Below are 6,649 nucleotides of genomic sequence, written 5' to 3' on the forward strand. Positions count from 1 at the left end.
TCTTGAAAACCAGTGCCACAGTAGACTGACTCAGATGGGTCAACTGCATCCTAAAATCAATTTTCTGACCCACTTTTGTTATATAATGCAGGAAGTTGATTAACAACCCTACTCACATAGGAACAAATTGACCCAATCATCTCCAGTAAAGGTTTCCAATTGCATAGGTGAGCGAGCAGCTAACTCCTCCTGCTGCTCACTGAGAAGAATTTTACATATGGGAGCACATAAAAGAAGAAATTAAGGGCAACAGTAAGATGCATTTTCATTTCAAAGGAGATATTTTGGCTGTTCTAAACTCTAGAGTATCAGGAGGGGGATTTCCTACCAGCTCTGTTTGTCATTAGAAAGAAGTAACTCACCTGAAACAAGTGTCCATAAAAGAGAAGGATTATGGAAGCACCTGGGTCACCAAAAAACAACCATTTTCACATCTGCAATTCTTAAGAGCTGTAGCACAAAAGTAGATATTCAGGATAGCATTATTCATCATCCTTATCCACTAATAAGACAGCTGCCTAGATACTTAGGCAATTTCTGAAAATAGTTTCAGCAATTTTCATTAATAGCTACTAGCATTATTACTTCCACTGCTTTCAAAAAAAAGTACCTTTTAAAAACCATTTGTGATAGAGATGTGTGTTAAAGCAGCTCTTAAAACAAAGCATTCCTTAGTTTCAATCCAGCCTCCAAAAAATGCTCTCAGCAGATCAGATAAAGTGAATGGGCACACTTAGGCTAACACATAACTTTCCATGCAACTTCAAAAAAGCATGGACTGATAAATAAGGATTGAGAGGGATGGGAGACAGAACATCTTCACCCACAGTTAACAGACAGAGACTTAGAACAGTCAAATCCTTTAATGTGGAAGTATAAAAATCACGTGTAAGCAGTGTGACATGAGGTCTTGGGAAGCAGTAGACTATTGCTAGAAATTCATTGAAAAGCATATGAATTTTGATCTTCCCTCAACAGCCAATCAAGTTATCAGCAAAGGCTAAGGATTTGCCACTCTACCTTTTTTCCTTTAGGTTACAAATCTCAATGTTAACTCAATATGCTAGGAATAAGTAGTCAGGCAAACACAGAACAGTCACTTCTAAGACACCGCAGTGTTTCTTACAAATTTCAGAGCTCATCTACGTGAGTGCGAGTTGTGAAGACTGAAATCGCTCCAGAAATGCAACTTATTAACACCTAATCTATGCAGCGTTTATGAAAATTATGAAGTTAAAAAAAAAAAAAAAAAAGGAAAATAAGTTTAAAAAAAAAAAAAAAAAAAGTGTGTTTTGCAATTATTTGTGCAGTTCGGCTGCGGTTCTGGGCTCCCCTCCGCTCTCCGGCCCTTTGCTGCCACCTCCCGGGCTGCGGCTCCCAGGCGGGGTTTGCCTGCCCTGCAGGAGCACGAGCAGCAGAACAGTGCCGAGGTCTTACGTAAATCTTACCGTAAGCGCTACGCGGTAAGGATCGTGTTATATCACAGTACGAGTCATGTCACCACTCCCATGCAGTTGGTCTCAGAAGTGAAGAGAAAGCCCTCTGTGACAATTTTTATATCTGTCATTTTATTCAAAGTGCTTGTTTGAGGAGGGGGTGTCCTTTAACGTCTGAGACACAGCAGCTTTAAAGCAGGCCTGTCTTGCATTTCCTGCCCCAGTCTCACTTTAAGCACAGCACGAAGGCAGGCACAGCATGTACACCTACACCGGGAGCACAAGCGCACTGCTGGCCAATAGCAGACATCCTCACATTCTGGGTTGGTCTGCGCTGCCCCAGGCCGTAAGCAAAGCACAAGAAAACACGTGGCCTAATTCGGCTGAGAGAGCAGCACCAAAATCACTGCAGTAGAAATACCCCGACAATGAATTGCTTTCTTATTCTCTGTCTGGGTTATTTAACAAGTGAAGAATGGGCACTATAGGCTATTTTTCACCCAGCAAATGTCTTTTCTCATGCATGCAAATCAACACATAGAAGACTTTACACCCATTTTTCACTTAGAAGGAAGCTAGAAGGGTATAAATTCATCTCAGCCCTTCACGCTTCCTCTGTTCACAACTGGTCATAATTTTCATTTACTGTTTGCACTATCTTTGAAAACTAATCACACTTTGCTTTTCTATCTTGCCACTCCAGCACCTCCTATAAACACATGAGGAATGGCAGCACTTTTCCAAGTGACTCCCACAGCAGCTCAGTGGAACAATGCCACAGGTACCCTGAGATGGTCCTGGCCTTACAGACCTTGGACCTGCCGTACCCCTATATTAGTCCCATGTGAAGCTCCAAAATCAGAGAATGGGATGGGAGACTTGGCCTCGGTTTCTATTAACTTCATGTGCATCCCAATCAAAGAAGCAAAGGATTTTCCTCAGCACTAAAAAATAGGAAAGAAGTATAAAAATAAAAATCTGCTGTCATGAGTTTGGTACTGAAAGGTCTAAACTGAAAGAAAGAAAAATTATTACAAAGGGCAGCACACACTGTGAATTTTCTACTGGACTAATTTTCTAGTTTTTCTAATTTTTCTAGTTTCTAACAGAGGGTGTTTATTATTATGAAATCACTATTATTTTTCAGACTACCTGTAAGAATTTCTGATTTAATGACATTAGGCATAGTGGTAGCAGTGCTCCCATCACATCACTTTTCCACGGTGAGTACTTCCAGCCACAAACCCCTTCTCCAATGGAACTGCTGCTCCCCCAGTTTGCCTGAGAGAGATCTCTTAGATAAAGCAGCTGTGAGCATATTATTGGCAGGAAAAAAACCCAAAACCATAAAGGTGCACAGAAGACAAAAAGACAAACCAGGAATTCCAACTTTTTACATAAATTTTACAGAAGAGAAGAAAGCATTAAAGAGGCTCCATGCTTCCATGCACCTCATTGGTAAAAGAGGAATTCATAACCAAGTGAATGATCTCTAGAAAGAATTTTAAAGGCATTTTCTGTCAGAAGAGAGGCCTAATGCATTCCATCTTCAGTTGCTGTCAGGGCACAGGTAAAAGACATGGATACAATTGTGTCAAAACAGCAATGCTGAAAGGAAGGAAGGGCTCTCAGCAAAAGTAAAGAGCACCTGTGCTAGTAGATAGGTCACTTATCTAAACCTGGTGTTTCTGCAGTGGAGCAGCCAGCCAGCCTGGAATGGGCATCATGTCATTACAGATGCAGCAAGAACTGACCTTCATGAGCTCTGCTCAGCTTCCCAGACATCATGATGTGAGCTCAAGTGGCTTTTGGACCCAAGAAATAAAATAGTGGTATATAGTGATGGTAGCACCCCCCCATGTAGTAAAGGACTGCAGTTATGAGAGCTGCCATACAAGGTCTGTGTCCTTCTCACTGTTGTGAAAATTCTTAACATGCAAAGAAATCAATACAGAAGCACTGTAACAGAAGTGCTAGATGGCTAGGAAGAGCAAAGGGACAAACGCAAGGATACATGAGCTCCTCCTACACTTTGCCTTTTGTCAGTTTTGTTTGAGATATCCAGAGGAGACAAGTGCAAAGCCTAAAGATTCATGGTGATTTTCCTACCAAAGGAATTCACTGTGATTGCATTACAATAAAAATAAATAAGTAAAAAATGTAACTGTTTCAAATGCCAGATTTTTTTCAAAGAGGTGCTTTCTGAAACCTCACCTGAGAGGAATAACTAGATCTGAGCCAGATCACAGCTAGAGAATCCTAGTAATTTGCCATAATTAATTTATTTCCTACAGATTCACCTGTTAGCACAAAATTAAGCAGAAACACATCTGTAATGATTGGATCTTTTTACTTATATTGCCCATATTGCCCTTTTGCTGCATCTCAGCTCTCTGGGTACTTGAAGAGCAGTGTGCCAACGTGGCATAACACCAAGCAAAACATGTCCAGAAGTCAACACAGTGAGACCTGCCTTTAAACCTGTCCATAAGGTAGCAAACCTAGACCAGTTAACTTCTTTCTGAAGTACTGGCTCTTCTTGCACTTCATTCAGCTAGAAGAAAACTAGTTATGACAAAATGAAAAGGTTTTAGAATAACTGGAGAAGTTCTGAAATTATCACTCAGAGGCTATATAGTATCTCACATTTTAAATCAAGATTGACTGGGGTTGATCCTGCTATGAATTAAACATTCAGGTTTAAGTATAGTTCTAATTAAGCTTAGTCCAGTATGTGTCAACAGGAGGCACTGCTCTTATCCTTGCTTTCTTTAAGCTACACAACAAAAGGCTCAAAGCTTTTCCTAAAACTCCCACAGAGGTACTGAGCACTAGAATAAGTACGTTTGTACTGATCACATACCTGCACAGTCCTTGCCTGCACAAAAAAATTGACCATTTTTGATAATCATAAGCAACTCTATAAGATTCTTCACAGATACTGACAACATATTTGTCATATATTCCCTTCACAGGGCAAGTGATTGCTCCTTCTGGCAGAAGATCCTTGCACTCTATTTTCCTATATTTTATATATATATATATATATATATATATATATATATATATATATTTTTAAGAACAAACAGTGCTTTTCACAAACAGAAATAGTTAAAAACAACCAGCTTTTCTTTGAACTGGAAAAGAACAAAATGGTTCATAGATTTAGGAACAAATGAAGGTCATTTAAAGAAGTGATAGGCTTTGATCCAAAACCACTTCCTAACTAATACTGCAGACATATGATCAACATATCTGTGTACTTGATGATAAATGTGTGGCTGAGCTTGCAGTCACAACTTTTGTGTACAAGTGTACTCTACTGCTATTCCAGAGTTAAATCTTCAGTGGAAGAAGCACAGACTAATGATATATGTTTGGCATTGAGAAAGTCTAGATCAAAGACAGATGTCAAAGCTGAAGTTTTTTCATGAATGAAAGGAGGAAGCATCAGCACAGCCTGAACAGTGCACAATTTTCAGTCATCTACATCTTCCTGCTCTGAGCCCAGACAGACAACAGTAAGTCCTTCCGGTAAGAGGACACTTCAGGACAATTTCATCCCATTCTGGTTAATCAGAAATTTTAGAATTCTCTGCTTGCATAATCAAAGAACATTAGGCTGTTATAATGACAAAACAAACGAGAGTTAGGCAAAGCAAACTATGATAACAAAAGAGAATAAATGGAAGGCTTACCTTTATGCTGGGCTCACCCACAAAACACCAGCAGAGGCAATCTCCAGAAGAGACCCTTCCCCGCTGGTAGCAGCTCTTCAATAGGTCTAGGAGGGGTGCAGCCAGGCTCCACCCCTTCCGGCAGCACAGGTGAATTGCCTTCAGCTGTGCTCCTCTGGCTGACTCATGGCTCACCTCAGGTGATCAATCAGAGGTTCAGGCCGTGACTCAGCAGTTCCCATACACTGCTAAATGTTTGATTTTTATTTGAGATAAATATTTTAGCATTCCCAATATTCCATGCAAAGTATTTGTATTTTTACATGGCTTTCAGACTTATCAAAACACATAACTTACAGAAATTTCACAGACAGGTTTGCAACCAGAGTTATGCCTTGACCATTCAAATCAGTGTTTTTAAGTAGCAAAAGATTACAGTGGGATGAATGCTCAACATGCCTAGGTTATAACATTAGTGCTGATATTAAATTATGGTAAGATTACTAGAGAAACAAATTCTCCAAGACGCCACAAATACTGTAGAAAATATTCTCTTTACCACTCATTTGTTGGCCTTCCTTGGATATCCGGGAACCCCATCCAAATCATACATATGCACAATTTCTCACATTCGTTTCCTCTGAAGCAGCAACATGCTTTACATGTCCCTGCACATCACAGCTCATTCTTCTAGCACAAAGCTATGTCAGTGCAGTAGACTGCAGAAAACTCACTGTGAAAGCTGTGTGATTGTAGCTAAGCTCTTGATTCATTGCACTTCTCAGTGCTTTATTACCAGAGAAAAAGACAAATGGGAAAACATGTAACTACCCTTCGGCCTCCACAGACTGTTACCAGTAGTGGCAGATGGAGTCCAGAAAAAGGTTCTCCTTCAGTGCAAATCAGTACATTGCTGGAGCTCACACTCTGCACCTGAACCTCAGTTTGAAGCAAAGAGTGACCTGATTTGAGTCAGCATAGTTACAGAGGTACTATTCTGTGTGCCTACACCAGAAGTTCTTGTGTGAGCTATCTGCAGAATTTTTTCCTTCCAGAGAGGTTGCACAGGGCACCAGTTGGACCCTTAGCCTGGCACACAGGAAAGTTAAACTCAAATCCCTATCCAATCACAAGTTTCTGCACATTCTTGTTGAAAAGATAAATGAATTTTACATCTTGGTTCTGCCATCAGGCAACATCCCGTGGCAGGAGAGGTGTTTGTGTACTCAAAACATAGGTGTTGGAATGAGACAGATGTCACAGATATCCTGGTCAAGAAATGTTATCCCGTTCACATTTTCCGTTGTGTTTTTTTTTTCTCCTTTTCAGATTTTACCAGCAGTAAAGCCTTCTATGCCATCCAGCTCTTCACAGTATATAAAGCAGGGTGAAAACAAGCCCCTCTTACAAGGCAGCCCATCCTTCACTCACCCTGAAGAGGCATCCAGTCCTGTCTACAAATATATTTTCCTGGTGAGCAATTACAGAGTAAAAAGGCTTAGCTAGGAAAGGGTTCCTTTCCATTAGCTTTCACAC

The sequence above is a fragment of the Centrocercus urophasianus genome, unplaced genomic scaffold (genome assembly GCF_019232065.1).
Source record: "Centrocercus urophasianus isolate 14NV4802_14NV808 unplaced genomic scaffold, USGS_Curo_1.0 seq_28, whole genome shotgun sequence".
Lineage (NCBI taxonomy): Eukaryota > Metazoa > Chordata > Aves > Galliformes > Phasianidae > Centrocercus > Centrocercus urophasianus.